Raw genomic sequence first — 23,075 nt, 5'->3', positions numbered from 1 at the left:
AATTTTCATGTTCATTCTGTTTTGCAAGTCATCTGCAAGTTGATTAGTAGTCAGCCAAAGATTCAAATGGTTTGAAAGAACATATCCACAACTACATTTGTACATGTCTCCTTCCTATTACCTGCTCATTGAATTGCAATAATTTCATATACATGAATTCCATTTTCTATATCTTCAGCAAAATAAAATCACAGAATTATTTTTGGGGTTATTCATCTTTGGGTTGGGCTATAGTGTAAAAACGGTTTCCGGATAGGAAAGGAGAATTTACATCCTGTGCTTTCAGCCCTGTAGTCAACATTGTCTTCTCCTGCATAGTCTTGCCATTGTCATAAGTAATAAAAATGATTGTTGCCAATATTTTCTACTTCTTTTGTGGCTTTTATTTGAGGATGAATTTGTGTATTTAATTACTCCTTCATGTGAAAAATAACGGGGGCACTTTTTAAACCCAAATCAGCCCACTTATATTTTTTTCACCATTTTCTGCCCCAACTTCATCCTTTGGAAATACATTAAGATTATGATGTGTGAAATTACATTTAGTTTTGTATGTGTGTGTGTTCATGAGTAAAGAGAATGCACTTATTAATATATTCCCTGTGTATATATTGTAATAGTGCATATCTTTTTAACCTCTGTACTTAATGTTGAATTAGTCTGCTAATCCTAGACGTCATGATCCCCAATGTTTTCAGTGATGTTACTGTGTACCAAGTATTGTGCATTTAAATAATCATGTTTCTGTTACTGGAGCAAACAAAAATAATCAATGACATTTTGAGAGTTTTCAGTTCATTTGAAGAAACATAAATAACTTTACAAAGTTGAATGTCTATAACCATGGTTACATTGTTCTAATGTGGTAGATTCACTTTGTATTTTAGCAATCTACTTACTGCTGTCATACATAATTTTTAGAGTACATATTTAAACAAAACCTATGGAATTATTTATAATTTTGAATGGCTTTGATATTAGTTTATATAGGAAGATTGAGTTTTAGTTCCTACATGCATTTCATTTCTTTTTTTTTATTAATTTTTTTATTAACTTGAGTATTTCTTATTTACATTTCAAGTGTTATTCCCTTTCCCAGTTTACAGGCCAACATCCCCCTAACCCCTCCCCTTCTTTATGGATGTTCCCCTCCCCATCCTCCCCCCATTGCCGCCCTCCACCCAACAATCACGATCACTGGGGGTTCAGTCTTAGCAGGACCAAGGGCTTCCCCTTCCACTGGTGATCTTACTAGGATCACCTATGAGGTAAGAGTCCAGGGTCAGTCCATGTATAGTCTTTAGGTAGTGGCTTAGTCCCTGGAAGCTCTGGTTGCTTGGCATTGTTGTTCATATGGGGTCCCGAGCCCCTTCAAGCTCTTCCAGTTCTTTCTCTGATTCCTTCAACAGGGGTCCTGTTCTCAGTTCAGTGGTTTGCTGCTGGCATACGCCTCTGTGTTTGCTGTATTCTGGCTGTGTCTCTCAGTAGAGATCTACATCCGGCTCCTGTCAGCCTGCACTTCTTTGCTTCATCCATCTTGTCTAATTGGGTGGCTGTATATGTATGGGCCACATGTGGGGCAGGCTCTGAATGGGTGTTCCTTCAGTCTCTGTTTTAATCTTTTCCTCTCTGTTCCCTGCCAAGGGTATTCTTGTTCCCCTTTTAAAGAGGGAGTGAAGCATTCACATTTTGATCATCAGTCTTGAGTTTCATTTGTTCTAGGCATCTAGGGTAATTCAGGCATTTGGGCTAATAGGTACTTATCAATGAGTGCATACCATGTCTGTTTTTCTGTGATTGGGTTACCTCACTCAGGATGATATTTTCCACTTCCAACCATTTGCCTATGAATTTCATAAAGGCATTGTTTTTGATAGCTGAGTAATATTCCATTGTGTAGATGTACCAAGTTTTCTGTATCCATTCCTCTGTTGAAGGGCATCTGGGTTTTTTCCAGCTTCCGGCTATTATAAATAAGGCTGCTATGAACATAGTGGAGCACATGTCGTTTTTATATGTTGGGGCATGTTTTGGGTATATGCCCAAGAGAGGTATAGCTGGATCCTCAAGTAGTTCAATGTCCGATTTTCTGATGAACCTCCAGACTGATTTCCAGAATGGTTGTACCAGTCTGCAATCCCACCAACAATGGAGGAGTGTTCCTCTTTCTCCACATCCTCGCCAGCATTTGTTGTCACCTGAGTTTTTGATCTGAGCCATTCTCACTGGCGTGAGGTGAAATCTCAGGGTTGTTTTGATTTGCATTTCCCTTATGACTAAAGATGTTGAACATTTCTTTAGGTGTTTCTCAGCCATTCAGCATTCCTCAGCTGTGAATTCTTTGTTTAGCTCTGAACCCCATTTTTTAATAGGGTTATTTGTCTCCCTGCGGTCTAACTTCTTGAGTTCTTTGTATATTTTGGATATAAGCCCTCTATCTGTTGTAGGATTGGTAAAGATCTTTTCCCAATCTGTTGGTTGTCGTTTTCTCCTAGCCACAGTGTCCTTTGCCTTACAGAAGCTTTGCAGTTTTATGAGATCCCATTTGTCGATTCTTGATCTTAGAGCATAAGCCATTGGTGTTTTGTTCAGGAAATTTTTTCCAGTGCCCATGTGTTCGAGATGCTGCCCTAGTTTTTCTTCTATTAGTTTGAGCGTATCTGGTTTGATGTGGAGGTCCTTGATCCACTTGTACTTAAGCTTTGTACAGGGTGATAAGCATGGATCGATCTGCATTCTTCTACATGTTGACCTCCAGTTGAACCAGCACCATTTGCTGAAAATGCTATCTTTTTTCCATTGGATGGTTCTGGCTCCTTTGTCAAAAATCAAGAGCCCATAGGTGTGTGGGTTCATTTCTGGGTCTTCAATTCTGTTCCATTGGTCTATCTGTCTGTCTCTGTACCAATACCATGCAGTTTTTATCATTATTGCTCTATAATACTGCTTAAGTTCAGGGACAGTGATTCCCCTGAAGACCTTTTATTGTTGAGGATAGTTTTAGCTATCCTGGGTTTTTTGTTATTCCAGATGAATTTGCAAATTGTTCTGTCTAACTCTTTGAAGAATTGGATTGGTATTTTGATGGGGATTGCATTGAATTTGTAGATCGCTTTTGGTAAAATGGCCATTTTTACTATATTAATCCTGCCAATCCATGAGCATGGGAGATATTTCCATCTTCTGAGGTCTTCTTCAATTTCTTTCTTCAGTGTCTTGAAGTTCTTATTGTACAAATCTTTTACTTGCTTGGTTAAAGTCACACCGAGGTACTTTATATTATTTGGGTCTATTATGAAGGGTGTCGTTTCCCTAATTTCTTTCTCGGCTTGTTTCTCTTTTGTGTAGAGGAAGGCTATTGATTTATTTGAGTAAATTTTATACCCAGCCACTTTGCTGAAGTAGTTTATCAGCTTTAATAGTTCTCTGGTGGAACTTTTGGGATCACTTATATATACTACCATATCATCTGCAAATAGTGATATTTTGACTTCTTCTTTTGGGATCTGTATCCCCTTGACCTCCTTTTGTTGTCTGATTGTTCTGGCTAAAACTTCAAGAACTATATTGAATAAGTAGGGAGAGAGTGAGCAGCCTTTTCTAGTCCCTGATTTTAGTGGGATTGTTTCAAGTTTCTCTCCATTTAGTTTAATGTTAGCAACTGGTTTGCTGTATATGGCTTTTACTATGTTTTGGTATGGGTCTTGAATTCCTATTCTTCCCAGGACTTTTATCATGAAGGGGTGTTGAATTATGTCAAATGCTTTCTCCGCATCTAATGAAATGATCATGTGGTTTTGTTCTTTCAGTTTGTTTATATAATGGATCACGTTGATGGTTTTCTGTATATTAAACCATCCCTTCATGCCTGGGATGAAGCCTACTTCATCATGATGGATGATTGTTTTGATGTGCTTTTGGATTTGATTTGCCAGAATTTTATTGAGTATCTTTGCGTCGATATTCATAAGGGAAATTGGTCTGAAGTTCTCTTTCTTTGTTGGGGCTTTGTGTGGTTCAGGTATAAGAGTAATTATGGCTTCATAGAAGGAATTCGGTAGCTCTTCATCTGTTTCAATTTTGTGGAATAGTTTGGATAGTATTGGTATGAGGTCTTCTATGAAGGTCTGATAGAATTCTGCACTAAACCTGTCTGGACCTGGGCTCTTTTTGGTTGGGAGACCTTTAATGGCTGCTTTTATTTCCTTAGAAGTTATGGGGTTGTTTAACTGGTTTATCTGTTCCTGATTTAACTTCGGTACCTGGTATCTGTCTAGGAAATTGTACATTTCCTGCAGATTTTCAAGTTTTGTTGAATATAGGCTTTTATAGTAAGATCTGATGAATTTTTGAATTTCCTCTGTATCTGTAGTTATGTCTCCCTTTTCATTTCTGATTTTGTTAATTTGGACACACTCTCTGTGTCCTCTCGTTAGTCTGGCTCAGGGTTTATCTATCTTGTTGATTTTCTCAAAGAACCAACTTTTGGTTCTGTTGATTCTTTCTATGGTCCTTTTTGTTTCTACTTGGTTGATTTCAGCTCTGAGTTTGATTATTTCCTGCCTTCCACTCCTTCTGGGTGTATTTGCTTCTTTTTGTTCTAGAGCTTTTAGGTGTGCTGTCAAGCTAGTGACATATGATCTCTCCTGTTTCTTTCTACAGGCACTCAGAGCTATGAGTTTTCCTCTTAGCACAGCTTTCCTCGTGTCACATAAGTTTGGGTATTCTACCTTCATTTTCATTAAATTCTAAGAAGTCTTTAATTTATTTCTTTATTTCTTCCTTGACCAGGTTATCGAGTAGAGCATTGTTCAACTTCCACTTATATGTGGGCATTCTTCCCTTATTGTTATTGAAGAGAAGCTTTATGCCATGGTGGTCTGATAGCACGCATGGGATTATTTCTATCTTTCCGTACCTGTTGAGGCCCGTTTTTTGACCAATTATATGGTCAGTTTTGGAGAAAGTACCGTGAGGAGCTGAGAAGAATGTATATCCTTTTGCTTTAGGATAGAATGTTCTATAAATATCTGTTAAGTCCATTTGGTTCATGACTTCTCTTAGTCTGTCAACGTCTCTGTTTAATTTCTGTTTCCATGATCTGTCCATTGATGAGAGTGGGGTGTTGAAATCTCCTACTATTATTGTGTGATGTGCAATGTGTGTCTTGAGCTTTCGTAAGGTTTCTATTACGTATGTAAGTGCCCTTCTATTTGGGGCATAGATATTTAGGATTGAGAGTTCATCTTGGTTGATTTTTCCTTTGATGGATATGAAGTGTCCTTCCTTATCTTTTTTGATGACTTTTAGTTGAAAATTGATTTTATTTGATATTAGAATGGCTACTCCAGCTTGCTTCTTCCGACCATTTGCTTGGAAAGTTGTTTTCCAGCCTTTCACTCTGAGGTAGTGTCTGTCATTGTCTCTGAGGTGTGTTTCCTGTAGGCAGCAGAATGCAGGGTCCTCATTGTGTATCCAGTTTGTTAATCTATCTCTTTTTATTGGGGAGTTGAGACCATTGATGTTGAGAGATATTAACGAACAGTGATTATTGCTTCCTGTTATATTCATATTTGGATGTAAGGTTATGTTTGTGTGCTTTTCTTCTCTTTATTTTGTTGCCAAGACGATTAGTTTCTTGCTTTTTCTAGGGTGTAGCTTGCCTCCTTATAATGGGCTTTGCCATTTCTTATCCTTTGTAGTGCTGGATTTGTAGAAAGATATTGTGTAAATTTGGTTTTGTCATGGAATATCTTGGTTTCTCCATATATGTTAATTGAGAGTTTTGCATTAGACAGTAACCTGGGCTGGCATTTGTGTTCTCTTAGGGTCTGTATGACATCTGTCCAGGATCTTCTGGCTTTCATAGTCTCTGGCGAAAATCTGGTGTGATTCTGATAGGACTGCCTTTATATGTTACTTGACCTTTTTCCCTTACTGCTTTTAATATTCTTTCTTTATTTTGTGCATTTTGTGTTTTGACTATTATGTGACAGGAGGATTTTCTTTTCTGGTCCAATCTATTTGGAGTTCTGTAGGCTTCTTGTATGCTTATGGGTATCTCCTTTTTTAGGTAAGGGAAGTTTTCTTCTATGATTTTGTTGAAGATATTTACTGGTTCTTTGAGCTGGGAGTCTTCACTCTCTTCTATACCTATTATCCTTAGGTTTGATCTTCTCATTGAGTCCTGGATTTCCTGTATGTTTTGGACCAGTAGCTTTTTCCTCTTTACATTATCTTTGATAGTTAAGTCGATAATTTCTATGGAATCTTCTGCTCCTGACATTCTCTCTTCTATCTCTGGTATTCTGTTGGTGAAGCTTATATCTACGGCTCCTTGTCTCTTCCTTTGATTTTTTATATCCAGGGTTGTTTCCCTGTGTTCTTTCTTGATTGCGTCTATTTCCATTTTTAATTCCTTCAACTGTTTGATTGTGTTTTCCTGGAATTCTTTCAGGGATTTTTGTGATTCCTCTCTGTAGGCTTCTACTTGTTTATTTATGTTTTCCTGCATTTCTCTAAGTGAGTTCTTCATGTCTTTCTTGAAGTCCTCCAGCATCATGATCAAATATGATTTTAAACCTAATTCTTGCTTTTCTGGTGTGTTTGGATATTCTGTGTTTGCTTTGGTGGGAGAATTGGGCTCCACTGATGCCATGTAGTCTTGGTTTCTGTTGCTTGGGTTCCTGCGCTTGCCTCTCACCATCAGATTATCTCTAATGTTACTTTGTTCTGCTATTTCTGACAGTGGCTAGACTGTCCTATAAGCCTGTGTGTCAGGAGTGCTGTAGACCTGTTTTCCTGTTTTCTTTCAGCCAGTTATGGGAACAGAGTGCTCTGCTTTCGGGCATGTAGTTTTTTTCTATCTACAGGTCTTCAGCTTTTCCTGTGGGCCTGTGACCTGAGTTCACCAGGCAGGTTGCTTGGAGCAGAAAAGTTGGTCTTACCTGTGGTTCTGAGGCTCATGTTTGCTCGTGGGGTGTTGCGTATGTTCTCCATGAGGGCAGCAACTAGGAGGACCTGCGCCGCCCTTTCCGGGAGCTTCCGCGTACCAGGGTTCCAGATGTCGTTTGGTGTCTTCCTCTGGAATCAGTAATGTGGGCAGAGTGTAGTCTCTTCTGGTTTCCCAGGTGTGTCTGCCTCTCTGAAGGTTTAGCGCTCCCTCCCACGGGATTTGGGTGAAGAGAACTGTTTATCTGGTCGGTCCTTTCAGGTTCTGTCGGTGTCTCAGATGCAGGGGACCTGCTGCTCCTGTGCCCTTATCCAAGGGAACCCAGAGGCCTTATACAGTTTCCTCTTGGGCCAGGGATGTGGGCAGGGGTGGGCAGTGTTGGTGGTCTCTTCCGCTCTCCAGTCTCAGGAGTGCCCACTTGTCTGGGTGGTGAGCTCTCTCTCCCACGTGGTTTGGGAGCAGTGAGCTGCTGTGGGCAGGGTTCCGCGAGGTTGGGAATCCAGCTAAAAACTGGAAGTGTCCGGTCCTACAGGAATTTTGCCTCTGTGTGTCCTGAGGCCACCAGTCAGGTCGCTTGGAACAGAAAAGTTTGTCTTACCTGTAGTCCCGAAGCTCAAGTTTGCTCCTGGGGTGTTGCTTATGAGCTCTCCGCGAGGGCAGCAACCAGGAGGACCTGCACCGCCCTTTCCAGGAGCCCCCGTGCACCGGGTCCCAGATGGCGTTTGGTGTATTCCTCTGGAGTCAGAGATGTGGGCAGAGTGTAGTCTCTTCTGGTTTCCCAGGCGTGTCTGCCTCTCTGAAGGTTTAGCTCTCCCTCCCACGGGATTTGGGTGCAGAGAACTGTTTATCTGGTCGGTCCCTTCAGGTTCCAGCGGTGTCTCAGAGGCAGGAGACCTGCTGCTCCTGTTGCATTTCCTTTCTTAATCCTGTAGTCAGAGGATGGTGCAGATGAGTGTGCAGTGGGCTACAGATACTTTTAGGTAGACTGATTAAGCAAAGAAAATAAACAACAAAAGCAAAAACTTTCAAAAGTTCTGACTGGAGAAATACAACTCTAAAGAGTAACGCTACTGAACAGCATTTCCCTTTGAGACATGAGCAACCAGAACAAAGCCTTTCGGCCTCTCTGTCACTTTTGGCAAGTTTTTCTCTGTGTGTCTAACTCAGTCAAATGGCAGGCTTGAAAAACTGAAAGCTAACACCTTTAACTAGTAGAAAATATATAGTTCTTTCTCACTCTAGAATGAAGAAGAAAAACAAAAAGCAAGCTATTTAATGTGAGGATTCCTTGAAAGCCTGAATTACAAGCATAATTCAGTGTTGATTATGTTTCAAATGCTGCTCCTTTGGGATTTCCATTGTCACTTAATATGGTTTATAGTTAATGCTAGTACAAAGTTAGATTTTAAGAAAAAGTTAAAGAAAAAACATAAAAAACACTTAGTTAAAAGTAATAACTATGGTGTTCAACATTTTAATATATATTTCAAAATAACTAAAGGTGATCTAACATGACCAGTGCATTGAAATTATAAGCATTTTAGTAGAACGCTGGAATTACCTTCATTTGACCCTCTGATATTGTATACATCAAACTGTCATACTTGGTGCCATAAATAGAAACAAATATGTATCAATTAAAATTAACATTAAAATAATATTTGACTACAAGCTTATGCATTAATTATTTTACAAATCTGTAATGCATATTATTTAGTACATTCAGAAGTTAAGGATATGTTTGGAAACATGAAAAATTGCAGAATGCAAGGAGAAGAAACAAGCTAAATAAAATCTTGTCTTAAGCAACTTGAAACACCAAGTAAACACAATAAGCTACCATGTCTTAGCACTTCATTATATGTCAAACAAACTATTAAATACTGTTGTATTAATTAATCCAGAAAGCTCTGCCAACTGGGTACTCTTACTATCCCTAATTCACAAAGAAAGCTGAAGCTTACAGAAGTTGTGTAGCTAGTTGAGATCAGACAGCTACTATGAACCAACGCTGCATAAACTCAGATATTTTTATCTAGGAAGTTTAATTGTCTCAAATGTCTTCTGAAAGTCTGTACAAGTGACACGAAAGTAATTCACTTGAAGAGGCTTTGCTCTTCTATCTTCTTCCTCTATCAAGGAGTCCAATACTTACAGGCAAACAGGAATAGACTATGTGTCTCTAAGCCTTTCCACCTATCTAAGAAAGAACTGGGTACCATATCTAAGAGATCTGTACACCTACCCCTATCATCACCCTCAGGTAAAAAAATACTCTTTTCCTCCATTATTACACTAATCTCAGGTTGTCTTCCATTACCTAGTCAATAACTCAGAATCTGGATCTGTGTTTTCTTAGTATAATGATAGTCGCAAAATACTGGCCTACCTAGACAGATAAATATAAAGACAGCTTCTGGAAAATGGATAATATTTAATAATTTTTAAGCTTCTTTCTCAAACCTAACAACATTGGAAGGTAATCAGGAAAGGGTGTTATTGTTTTGGAGCCTGGTGGGGGTTATACCTATCAACTGAAGTTTACATCTGAAACGTTTTTACTTCACTCATCTAAGACCTAAATCAAAGCTCAAAATGCCTGATTGCCTAATTCACTGTGAAGCTCAGAGAGTTCCAGAAAACTCCATTTTCTCCTCCTCACATTTTTTTCTCAAACTCATAGCTTTGCAAATGGAGTTCATTGAAAATCAGAAGCCCAATCTTGGGCTTATTACACTAGAGCAACTGAACAGAACTTCTGTGATTCTTCAAGAATTCTAAAACCAAGTTTCTTGGGATGATTCAAGAGATGATGACACTGGAGTATCACCATGTACTACCTGTGTATGCACTCTGATGAGTTAGTAGGATTTCTACTGAGAAAGGGTCTAAGAATAAGTGACTTGTTTGTTGACTGAATAACTAGCAATAGTTAAAAGAGCAATAAAAGCTACAACTAAATTCTTACAAATGATTTACAGGATAAGTGATAGAGACTTTTGAAAAACATTTGGGATATTGAAGGGAAGTTTTATTTTCTGAAATAATCATGGGTTTCTTACATGGATGGCGACATCATTAGCTTCTGGAAGACAGCTCTGGATACTTCAGATGAAAAGTAAAACAAAAGGGAAATTGTTGGTCTCTGTGGTGCTTGCATCATTAGATAATATACTTTGTCTACTCTACATAGCTAAGCAATATTTTTAATTAAACTTTAAAATATCCATCAGCTTTCATGTTTTGCAAACTGAGTTTTAAAGAACTTACCAAGTTCGAAGGAATAGAGTGCGTCTATGATTACCAAACAATCTGAAAGAACTGAGGTTATTTGCATTATTTGTATTCTTTGTCTTTATGAAATGTTTTTACAAAATTTCAGGAAAGTCTTTGACACATAGTGGCTTTAAAAACTTCATATTTTATCATATATTTAGAAAATATAAAATGTTGTTTTATAGTAAAAAAAAACTCAGAGGTTTTAATATCAACTCTTTATTCTCTAAAGTCTGTATTTACAGTTTTACGCACTCCCTTAAGCATTTTAGAAGGACTTATTATTTGTAATGGTTAAGAACTTTTTTCCCATTGAGTGATCTTAACTGACAAATCATACACAACATGTTAGATGACAGTTAGTTCTATGGCTTTAAAGGAATGTTTCTATAACCTCATTCACACTCTTCAGTGGTTAGTGAAGTGAGGTGGGACAAGGCATGGATTAGAATCCGAAAGCATAGCCTTAATTCCAGTTCTTCTTCTACAAAGCCCTGGGTTTCTTGTTCATACTTGAATTTTCTCTCTCATGGGTCAGAAACAAGGATCTAATTGCTCAAAGATTAATAATGTCTGAGCTTGGTTGTCTCCAGAGTTCTAAAAAGGCTTATTCTAACAAGGTCTGCCAGTTTTCTTGTTTTTTCATGGGCTAGATGATTTCTGAACTTCTAATTTCATGAATTTCTTTAATATGGTTAAATATACATTTCTTTAAAGTTGTAAGAAGTGATATTCTCATTTATGAATAAAATATATTCAAATTCAGGTCAGGAATACTTCAAAATAATTCATTATTACTGTATTATGTTTGATAAAATTTAGTGCCTCTGTTTTAAAAATTATGATAATTCTAAAATTCTTTTCATTGATTGTTATCTCTTAACATTCACATCTAAGTGTAATCACCTCCTGTGATGTTCCGTACTATGTGTCAATCTGATTGGGCTAAAAGATATCCATATCACTTTGGTGAAATGATATTCGTGAATGAGTTTATGAGAATGTTTCTGCAAATATTTGCACTTGAATCAGTAGATGAAATAGAGTCCTTCCTTTGTCAATTATGGATGGTCGTGTTCAATCTGTGAGAAGGGTTAAACATTATAAGAAGGCAGAGAAAAAGCTATATTCTGCCTCTTGTTGAACTGAGACACACATTGCCTCCTGCTTTGAAATTCAATTTTTTTATCTTTTATTTTATTTTTATTGGTTATTTTACATTTCAAATGTTAGCCCTCCTCCCAGTTTCCCTGAACACACACCCCCTCCCTCTGCTTCTCCTGTTACTTTTTGCAGACACTCAAAGCTATGAATTTTCCTCTTAGTACTACTTTCCTTGTGTCCCATAAGTTTGGGAATGTTGTATCTTCCTTTTCATTAAATTCTAAGAAGTCTTTAATTTCTTTATTTATTTCTTCCTTGACCAAGTTGTCACTGAGTGGAGCATTTTTCAACTTCCGTGTATATGTGTGCTTTCTGTCATTATTGTTGTTATTGAAGACCTGTCTTAATGCATGGTGATCTGAGAGGATGCATGGGATTACTTCTATCTTCCTGTATCTGTTGAGGCCTGTTTTGTGACCAATTATATGGTCAATTTTGGAGAAGGTTCCATGAGTTGCTGAGAAGAAGGTATATCCTTTTGTTTTAGGATGAAATGTTCTATAAACATCTGTTAAATCCATTTAGTTCATAACTTCTGTTAGTTTTTCTAAGTCTCTGTTTAATTTATGTTTCCATGATCTGCCCATTGATGAGAGTGGGGAATTGAAATCTCCTACTATTATCATGTGAGGTGCAATGTGTGCTTTGAGCTTTAGTAAGGTTTCTTTTATGATGTAGTTGCCCTTGCCTTTGGAGCATAGATATTTAGGATTGAGAGTTCATCTTGGTGGATATTTCCTTTGATGAATATGAAGTGTCCTTCCTTATCTTTTTTATGACTTTTGGTTGAAAGGCAATTTTATTTGATATTAGAATGGCAACTCCAGCTTGTTTCTTCGGACCATTTGCTTGGAAAGGTGTTTTCCATCCATTTACTCTGAGGTAGTGTCTGTCTTTGTCTCTGAGGTGTGCTTACTGCATGCAGCAAAATGCTGGGTCCTTTTTACATATTCGTTCTGTTAGTCTATGGCTTTTTATTGAGGAATTGAGTCTGTTGATGTTGAGAGATATTAAGCAATAGTGATTGCCGCTTCCTGTTATTTTCATTGTTAGAGGTGGAATTATGTTTGTCTCTCTTTTGGTTCCATTGCAAGGAAATTATATTCCTGATTTCTGGATGGTTTAGTTTCTCTCCTTTGTTGGATTTTTCCATCTATTATCCTTCGTAGGGCTGGATTTGTAGAAAGATATTGTGTAAATTTGGTTTTGTCACGGAATATCTTGGTTTCTCCAACTATGTTAATTGAAAAAGTTTTGCTGGATACAGTAACTTAGGCTGGCATTTGTTCTCTTAAGGTCTGTATGACATCTTTCCAGGATCTTCTGGCTTTCATACTCTCTGGTGAGAAGTCTAGTGTAATTCTTACAGGTCTGCCTTTATATGCCACTTTTCCCTTACTGCTTTTAATATTGTTTCTTTGTTTTGTGCATTTGGTGTTTTAACTATTATGTGATGTGAGGAATTTCTCTTCTGGTCCAATCTATTTGGATGGAGTTCTTTAGGTTTCTTGTATGTTTATGGGCACCTATTTCTTTATGTTAGGGAAGTTTTCTTCTATAATTTTATTGAATATATTTACTGGCCCTTTCAGTTGGGAGTCTTCACTTTCTTCTATACCTATTATCCTTAAATTTGATCTCCTCATTGTGTACTGGATTTCCTGTATATTTTGGGCTAGGAACTTTTTGTGTTTTACATTATCTTTGACAGTTGTGTCGATGTTTTCTATGGTATCTTCTGCCCCTGAGATTCTCTCTTCTATCTCTTGTATTCTGTTGGTGATGCTTGTATCTACGGCTCCTAGTCTCTTCCTTTGGTTTTCTATATCCAGGATTGTCTCCCTTTGTGCTTTCTTTATTGTTTCTATTTCCATTTTCAATTCCTTCATCTGTTTGGTTGTGTTTTCCTCTAATTCTTTCAGGGATTTTTGTGTTTCCTCTCTAAGGGCTTCTACTTGTTTACTTGTGTTTTCCTACGTTTCTCTAAGGGAGTTCTTTATGCTCTTCTTAAAGTCCTCTATCATTATCAAAAAATGTGATTTTATATCTAAATCTTGCTTTTCTGGTGTGTTTGGATAGCCAGTATTTTCTTTGATGGGAGCACTGGGCTCTGATGATGCCAAGTAGTCTTGGTTTCTGTAGCTTAGTTTCCTGCACTTGCCTCTAGCCATTGGGTTGTCTCTGATGTTTGCTTGTCTTGCTGCTTCTGAGAGTGACTTGAGATTGCTGTAGGCCTCTGTATCAGCACTCCTGTAGAACTGTTTTCTTGCTTTCTTTCAGCTTTTACTGAGAACAGGTGCTTGGATTTCAGCTGTGGCAGCGCTCCTGGAGACTGTCTTCCAGCTCTAGGTGCGGGCAGGAATCAAAGTTTCCTGCCCCGATTGCTCTTATAGGTCCTTGCACCCAGCAGGCACATTTGGCACTACACGATTCCCTCTTTGGTCTGGACTATGGACAGAGGGTATTCTTCTCTGACTTTTCAGGAGTATCCACACTTCTGAGGTTCCAGCTCTCTCTCCCATGGGATTTGGGTGCAGGGAGCTGTTTGGCCGAATCAGTTCGGTCCTGGGCACAGACCAGAACGAAGGGAACCTGCGGCTATCTGTTCCTATATCCCTGTGTCCAGAGGCACTGTGCAGTTTCCCCTTGGACCAGGGATGTGGGCCGAGGAGTGCAAAGGTGGCAGTCTGTCCTGCGGCCTCGGGATGTCTGCAGTCCTGTGTGATCCGCGGATCTTTTCCCACAGAAGTAATTAAGTATTTCAAATAAAATAAAACATGAAAAGATAACATGGGTGGTTATATATTCTTTTCTAAATATGATTCCAAAGGCAGAGCCACAAAATAAATGATTAATATATCTAACCCAATATAGTTAGGAATTTTAGGTTATCATAAAGCATATAAAATGTTTAAAAGAAAATTGAAAAATTATATAAGTTTATTGAAAATAATAGGTCTTAATACCTTTGAAAATCTTTTTTCACATTAATACCACTCATGAACATTTTCAAAAAGATTAATGAGAAGAAAACGTTATAATAGTATAACCAATAAAGGTAATTGCCCTCAAATATGCAGATTCAAAGATGTGTCATAGGGAGTTCTCACCAAGATTCTATGTATTTCCCTACATTTTATAGCTTTTCTCATAATTAGATTGGGATAGGTTCAAGACTATGACTAGCTCTGGGCAATGAAATGGGAGCAAAAGAGACATATGTCACTACTAGTCTGAAACAGCTTTGCTTTCTTATAGCGTTTTCATCCTTGTCTTCTATTTCAATGACCTTGAAATCCTGTGTTAATAAAGAAGTAAACAGGATATTCAGGCATGGCAGAGGACTCTCTGCACATCCAAATTGAATATTGATTTGCAAAGAAACAACCCTTTGTTGTTATGCTATTGACACATAATTTTGTTGCTGATTAGCTATGGTCTAGCATTATTCTGATAAATAAAAATGCCAATAAGCCCACACTAGTGTTTAGCTATTGTTTGAAGTAAAATTACTGTGAAAAATTGTGATATTCACTAGTATGGGAAACTGTTCTAATCATTTCCACAATCAATTTTTAGCAAAATTTGAATATATATTTAGATGTGTGCATAAAAGAACTTAAAAGCAATAGACTATGTATATAAACATATATGAGCAATATATTTTAGCTTATATTTTATCTGTACCAATTTTACATCCTTTTATACAAGTTGCAGGACACTAGTTACTATGTATCAAAACTGTATCCTAATCCAATGGGGCAAGACCAGCATTAGTGAGTGGTGCTCTGTCCCCTACACACTCCATTGTCTGGCCCACATCTCTGCCTGAATTCCTGGAGGCCTGATGGCACCAGAGACATCCAGGCTGAGACCCCTTCACACCGAGTACCCTGCCTGCCAGTTTCCCCTATAAGCACACTCAGCAGTGATAAGCTGAACCCTTTCCCTTGAGCTACATTTTCCAACCCACAGCTCTGCTTGTATAACTCAAGGGCCTACCAGTAACATAGACAACCAGGCTTATCCTGCCCCAGGGCACTTGCTTTGTCATGTACTTTTGGGGCAAATCCAGAGCAGCAAAGTGCATCCTGTCTCCTACACTCCATTTTCTGGCCCACAACTCTACCTGCATTCCCAGAGGCCTGCCGCACTAGGAACAAACAGAAGGCTAAAGTTGAGTATAAGAAAACCATTAACAAGAGCTAAGGCAATATAGCAGCACCAGAAACCAGTTAACCTCCCATAGCAAGCAAGCCCTGGATAACCTAACACAGCTAAAGAACAAGAAACATGGCCTTAAATAAAATCTTATGAAGGTGTCAGAGACCTTTAAAGAGGAAATGAATAAATTTTGTTAAGAAATACAGGAAAATAATAAGGAAGGAAATGAATAAGACTGAAATAAAAATAAAATAAAAATTACCTGAAAATGAAAATAGATGCAATAAAGAAAACACAAACAGAGGGATCCTGGAGATGGAAAACCTAGGGAAGAGAATGGGAACTGGGAACTACAGACTCAAGCATCACCAACAGAATACAAGAAATGGGAGGAAGAATCTCAAACATAGAAGATACAATAGAAGAAATTGAGATACCAGTTTAAAAAAATGTTGAATCTAAAACATTCCTGAAACAAAATATCCAGGAAATCTGGGACACTCTGACAAGACCAAACCTAAGAATAATAGGAATAGAAGAAATAGAAGTTTCCTAACAGCAAGTCCCAGAAAATATTTTTCTGCTGCCCAAAAGAAATACGCCTCAGAAATTTTTTTCCTTATACTAAAGGGCAGGAAAAAGGCTTCCCAAGCAGACACAAGAAGCAAGCTGGGGTCACCATTCTAATATCCAAAAAATAGATTCTCAACCAAAATTAATCAAAAACGATGGAGAAAGATACTTCATCCTTGTCAAAGGAAACATTCATGAAGATGACATCTCAATTCTGAATATCTATTCCCCAAATGAAAGAGCATTCACATTCATAAAAGAAACATTATTACACTTAAAAATCACACATGGAATCCCACATATTAATAGTGAAAGACTTCAATGTGCTATTTTCACTAGTGGATTGCTTATCCAGACAGAAACTAAACAAAGAAATAATGAAACTAACAGACATCATGACTGAAATGGACCTAACAGATATTACAGAACATTTCACCCAAACACAAAAGAATATACCTTCTGAGAACCTCATGGAACCTTCTCCAAAAACTAACTATACAGTCAGTTACAAAGCACATCTCAGCAGACACAAGAAAATAAAACAACCTATTCTATCTTATCAGACCACCATGAATTAAAGCTGAAACAAGAAAAAGCCTACATAGTCATGGAAACTGAATGACCTTCTACTCAATGATGACTGGGTCAGGAAAGAAATAAGAAAGAATTTAAAGGCTTTCTGGAATTCAATAAAAGGGAATGTACAACACACCCAAGCTTATGGGACACAGTGAAAGCAGTATTAAGAGGAAAGAAAGTTCATAGCACTAAGCACATCCATAAAGAAAATAGAAGTTCTCATACAGGAAATTTACAAGTACATCTGAGTGTTCCAGAAAAAAAAGAAGCAGCCACACTAAAGAAATGTAGAAGGAAGGAAATAATCAAAATCAGGGCCAAAATCAACCAATTATAAAAAAGAAAACAATGCAAAAAAATCAATAGAACCAAAATTGTTTCCTTGAGAAAATCACAAGATAGACAAAGCCTTACCCATACTAACTAAAAGGTAGAGAGTATATCCAAATTAGCAAAATCAGAAATGGAAGGGGGCATAACAATAGACAAAGGAAATCCAAATAGCCATTAGGTCTTATTCAAAAACCTCTATGCCACAGAATTAGAAAATCTAAACAAAATGGATGATTTTTAAATAGATATCACTTAGCAAATTAAATCAAGTTCAAGTAAACAATTTGAATAAACCAATATCCCCTAAGGATTTTAGAGCAGTCAGTAAAAGTCTCTCAAACACATGCATGCTTGGGCACATGCACATGCACAAAGCCCAGGGCCAGGTTACTTAATTGTTTAATTCAACACAATTCTCTTCTAATTTCCAATGTAACTCATTATAGATATTGAAAGAAAGGTACTAAAGGTCATATGAAGAAATAAAACCCCCCAAAGTAGCTAAAACAATACAGGGCAATAAAAGAATTTCTGGAATTATCACCATCCCTGATTTCAAGTGGTAATACAGAGCCATAGTAATAAAAACTGTATGGTATTAGCATAAAAGTTGACTGGTTGATAAATGGAATTGAAGACCCAGAAGTAAACCTACACACCTAAGGACACTTGATTTTTGAAAAAAATTAAAATCTATACAAAGGGAAAAAATCTTCCTCAAATACTACTGGTCGAACTAGATGTTTCCATGTAGAAAAACGCAGATAATTGCATATCTATTAACCTGCAGAAACTCGAGCCAAAGTCAATAAAAGACCTTGAAATAAATACAAATATACTAAATATGATAGAAGAGAAAGTGGGTGATATACACTTGAATTCATTGACACAGGACACAACTTCTTGAGCAGAACACCAACAGCTTAGACACTAACATAAATAATTAATGGGACCCCACAAAACTACAAAGTCCCTGTAAGGAAAGGACATTGTGAATATTACAAAATAGCTGACTACAGTGTGGGAAAAGATATTCACCAACCTTATATCTGACAAAGGGCTATATCCAAAGTTTATAAAGTACTCAAGAAACTGGACATCAATGCTCTAAATAACCCCATTAAAAATGAGATAGAGATCTAAAGAGAATTTTTGACACAGCAGCCTCTAATGATTGGGAAGCATCTAAAGTAATGTTCCACCCTACATTTGTCTGAATGACTAAGATCAGAAACTTAAGCAACAGCTCATGCTGACAAGGATACGGAGCAATGGGGACACTCCTCCATTGTTAGAGGGAGTGCAAACTTTTACAACCACTTTGGGAATCAATGTAGCTATTTCTCCCTACCTCAAGACACAGACTCTTGGGTATATATCCAAAAGTTGCTTCATCATGCCAAAAGGACATTTGCTCAACCATAGTAACTTTATTCATAATAGCCAGTAATTGTTTGAATTGTCTAGATATCCCACAACTGACGAATGGATTAAAATATCGTACATTTACTCAATGGAATACTACTCTGCTATGAAAAACAGTGACATCATGAAATTTATAGGCAAACAGATGGAATCAGAAAACATCATCCCAAGTGAGGTAACCAGACCCAGCAAGACAAATGTAGTATGTATTCACTTTCAAGTGGATACCCATAAAGTACAGGATAAATTTGCTACAATCCACAGACTCAAAGAAGCTAAGTGACAAGTAGTAACCAAAGGGGTATAGTTGAATCTTACTGAGAAGAGGAAATAAAGTAAACAACAGAGGTGGATGAAAGCAAGGAACTAGTTGGGAGAGGGAGAAGGAGAGGGGAGGGGAACAGGAGGGATAAGAGTGGGGAGGATGGAGGGAGAGAGATCTAGGAGAGAGAACTGGAACCAATGAGGGTGGCATCTCTGTGAAAAGCTAGAAACCTATGATGACAGAAATACCAAGGAATCTATGATGGTCTCCCTAGTTAAGACTCCTAGCAATAGAGGATGTACTGGCTGGTTTTATGTGTCAATTTGACACAAGCTGGAGTCATCACAAAGAAAGAAGCCTCAGTTGAGGAAATGCCTTCATGAGATCCAGCTGTAAGGCATTTTCTCAACTGGTGATCAAGGGGGGACGACCCAGCCCATTTTGGGTGGTGCTGGCCCTGGGCTGGTAGTCCTGGGTTCTGTAAGAGAGCAAGATGAGCAAGCCAGGGGATGCAAGCCAGTAAGTAATATCCCTCCATGGCCTCTGTATCAGCTCCTGCTTCCTGACCTGCTTGAGTTCCAGTCCTGATTTCCTTTGGTGATGAACAACGATATGGAAGCGTAAGCTGAATAGACCCTTTCCCCCAATTTGCTGCTTTGTTATGATGCTTAGTGAAGGAAATCCTTCACTAAGTGAATCCAAGTGAATCTTTGACTAAGACAAGCGATATGGAACTTGAAATAGCCACCTCCTATAACCAGGCAAGATGTCCAAAGGGTGGAATGGGAAAAACGACTCAGCCACAAAACCTTAAACCCACAATTTTCCATGCCTATAGGATATGCAGGGATTAAGAGGGAACAGAAATTGAGGAAATGTCCAGTCACTGACTGGCTAAACTTGAGACCTGTGCCATGAGAGAGATCCCATCCGTGACACTATTTGCAGACAGGAGCCTACCATAACTGTCATCTGAGAGGCTTCATCCAGCCGCTGATGGAAACAGATGCAAAGGTCCACAGACAAACATTAGGTGGAGCATGGGAAAACTTGTGGAAGAGGGAAAAGATAGATTAAGGGACTCATAGGGGTTAAGAACAACACAAGACAATCTACAGAATCAACTAACCTGAGCCCATAGGAGCTCACAGAGACTGAAACACCAATGGAGGAGCAAGCATGGGCTGGATGTAGACCCCTACACATATGTAACTGAAATGCTGTTTAGTCTTCATGTGTGATGCCTAACATCAGGAGCAGGCTCTGCTCTGACTCTGTTGCCTGCCTTTGGATCCCTTTCCCCAAACTGAGCTGCCTTGTCTAGCCTCAAGAGAAGATCTGCCTAGTTCTACTGCAACTTGATAGGCCAAGGCAGGTTGATATCCATGGGGCTGGTCCACTTCTCTGAGGAGAAAAGGACAGGGAGAAGAGAGGGAAGGATTGGGAAAAGAGGAGGGAGAAAGAGCTGTGATGGGATGTAAAGTAAATAAATAATTAATTAATGGGAAAAATAAATGATAATAAACTCACAAAACAAAATGAAACAAAACACAAGAGCAACAAAACCAGTATCATCTTATGTAGGAATAGCTATAATGGATACAATACCCATTTTTGAATATACTCTTTTATCATACGTCTTTGCAATTTCTTTAATAAAGTGTCAAAATATGTCTCTTTGTCACTTGAATTGTAACCTTTTGATGTGCTATGGAAGAATATTAAGAAACTGGCAGCATGCCAATTATAAACTTAAATCAATTTCAGAATTGACTGAGTGCAAGTGTTTGTTTGCTGTTGTCCATTGTTACCTTGGAAACATGTTCTGGCTCACAGACGGTTGTGAGGACGAGAATGACACATATGATGTGTGTCACTGTTCCATGTTGTGATAATGCACATGCAGTACTAGACTATAGAAGTTGAGCCTCACACATAGACGAAATTATTTATTGTTTTGTAACATTAGTTTTCAATGTCTTTACAAGGCATTACTGTGAAAACATAGCTGCTAACTCATTCCACTAGAAAAAGAAACTATGAGCACTGTATTACTACTGTACAGAAGGTGAACGCATACAATAGAATTATACAGATAATTTAATATATGATATCTCTTCACTGACGCAAGTAGGATGTGAGTCATGATGAAGTGTTAGGCTGTCTTCTTCAGAGTGGATTTTAAAAGTGTGCAGAAATACATTTCCAGTTTATTTTGTACTTTTCATTGCATGTTAAAGTAGCTAAGGCAAAGGAGAAGTAACACTTTGAAGTGGTTGGCATCACAAAGACAAAGTGTTTCAAATCTGTCAACAATGTCAACTCACCGTAATGTAATTAAAAATCCTTAACATTTTGTTTCAAAAGATTGGCAGCTTTAATTTGGATTGTGTTAAGGATTTTAGTCTCTTTGGTAAATATCCATTTTATATATGTGGTCAAGTTCACAATGATAGCCTATATAATTCAAACCTCACATATTCATAAGAAATCATTGCCTATTTTTTTATAACATTTTGACATGATACACGTAAAACCACACGCAGAAACACACATACACATTTGTAAACTGATTAGGTATCAATGCTGTAAGTCTTCATTTAAGTTTGGTAAGAAAGTAGGATTTATTAATACATGAAGATGAACTGTTTTACATAGGGAAGTCCAGAATATATTGCTCCCAAAGAAATGTTTCAATAAAAAATTCATCATGTTAGGACAATCCAGGATTATTATAGGGATATAGTTTGGGAGTATGAGAAGACGGTAGGAACACACTTGAAAATTAGAGGAAAAATAAGAGAATATAAGTAAACATGCCACTTGCCCCTTGTTGGGAATGAAAACTAGGGAAGCCACCATGGAAATCAGTGTGGAGGTTCCTTAAACAGCTAGAAATACATCTTCCATAAGTTTAAGGTACACTGCTGCTACCAAAATACATAAAGGGCCCTATTTCCTATCACAGAGGTACTTGTTTGTCCTTGTTCATTGTTGGTCTTTATATAGTTGTCAGGATACTGAAACACTGTCAGATGTCCACTAACTAATCAATGTATAATGATAATGTATAATTCCATTATACAATGGAATATTATTAACCTGCGAAGAAAAATAAAATTATAATATCTACAGGTAAATGGATGATGCTGGAAATAATCATTCTGAGTCAGGTAACATAGACCCAGAAAGATAAACATCAGATATTCTCTCTTGTACATGATGTTAGTGTCAAATCTTTGCATGTCTGTTTAAACTGGAACGTGCAGGGAGGTAAAGAAATCGGTGGAATGCAGGTGGGATGAAGGATGAATGGAGAATGATGAAGCAAGAAGGATTTGGTGGAGTGGAGATAGGAGGGCAGTATGGAGGGGGCAGTGTGGGGAGGGAGGATAATGAATACTAAAATCTTTTAGACAATCATGTGTAAATCTACTACTGTTGATGCTTCATATGTGTGCACGCACACACACATATTCATATATACATATATGTACATACAATTAGATACATAGATAGATACATGGATACATAGATAGATAGATAGACAGATAGATAGATAGATAGATAGATAGATAGATAGATAGATAGATAGACAGACAGACAGACAAGCAGACGAAATGCTGGGTGTGAGCATTGTCCCTTCTAAACAGAATATCCTATGAAATAAAGTGGCTTGTGCTGGGCATTGTTACTTTTTGGAGGTGTTGGTTGGTACTGTCCCATAGGTACTCCAGTCATTGCAGCTATTACCATTTCTCTAAAACTTAATGAGGAGATACTATTGAAGAAGACACTACATACTTAAGTCATGGAAAATAATGAAACTAAGCAATCAAGAAGTTTCATCTTTCACAGTACTGGAAGGTGCTGCAAATGTTACCAGAGGAGAAAAAGCAATCCTCATATTTGCCAGGCTATGAACCATGTAAATTGCAATAATGACCAGCTTGGTAAGATTGTAACCCTGGCACAGGTGCACTAGGAGTAATCAGTCATAGTCTGCTTGTATTTATGTACTCAATCCAATATTTTTGTATTGGCATTTAAAATATTACTTTAAATGATTCCTCAACTGTACCATTTTCTTTTTTACATTTGATTAAATTGGAAAAGTGTGTGTGTGTGTGTGTGTGTGTGTGTGTGTGTGTGTGTGTGTGTGTGTGAACACATACCAAAGTGTGAGTAAAGGTCATGTGTCAGTTCTCTCCTTTCAACAAATGAACTGAACTCAGGTCATTGAGCTTAATGACAACTGTTTGACAGTAAGTGGCTTTGACCCCTGAGTCAAACTGATGTCTCTTACATCAATTGTGCCCTTTACAATACTTTATGTATAAGTAA

General features: G+C 37.8%; 1 protein-coding gene across 1 annotated transcript in view; it reads right to left on the bottom strand.

Annotated features, from left to right (window-relative positions):
- The window catches only part of Spanxn4l (SPANX family, member N4 like), a 61,656-nt gene that overhangs the window by 22,900 nt on the left and 15,681 nt on the right, over positions 1-23,075 (bottom strand). The window contains exons 2-3 of the transcript XR_010061287.1: positions 10,015-10,057; positions 7,551-7,878 (exon numbers count right to left, since the gene is read on the bottom strand). The gene's annotated coding sequence lies outside the window, so the exon portion shown is untranslated. The remainder of the gene's footprint in view (positions 1-7,550; positions 7,879-10,014; positions 10,058-23,075) is intronic.

The sequence above is a fragment of the Rattus norvegicus genome, chromosome X (assembly GCF_036323735.1).
Source record: "Rattus norvegicus strain BN/NHsdMcwi chromosome X, GRCr8, whole genome shotgun sequence".
Lineage (NCBI taxonomy): Eukaryota > Metazoa > Chordata > Mammalia > Rodentia > Muridae > Rattus > Rattus norvegicus.
The sequence above is the reverse complement of the archived record's forward strand: the minus strand, read 5'-3'. Positions and strand labels throughout refer to the sequence as shown.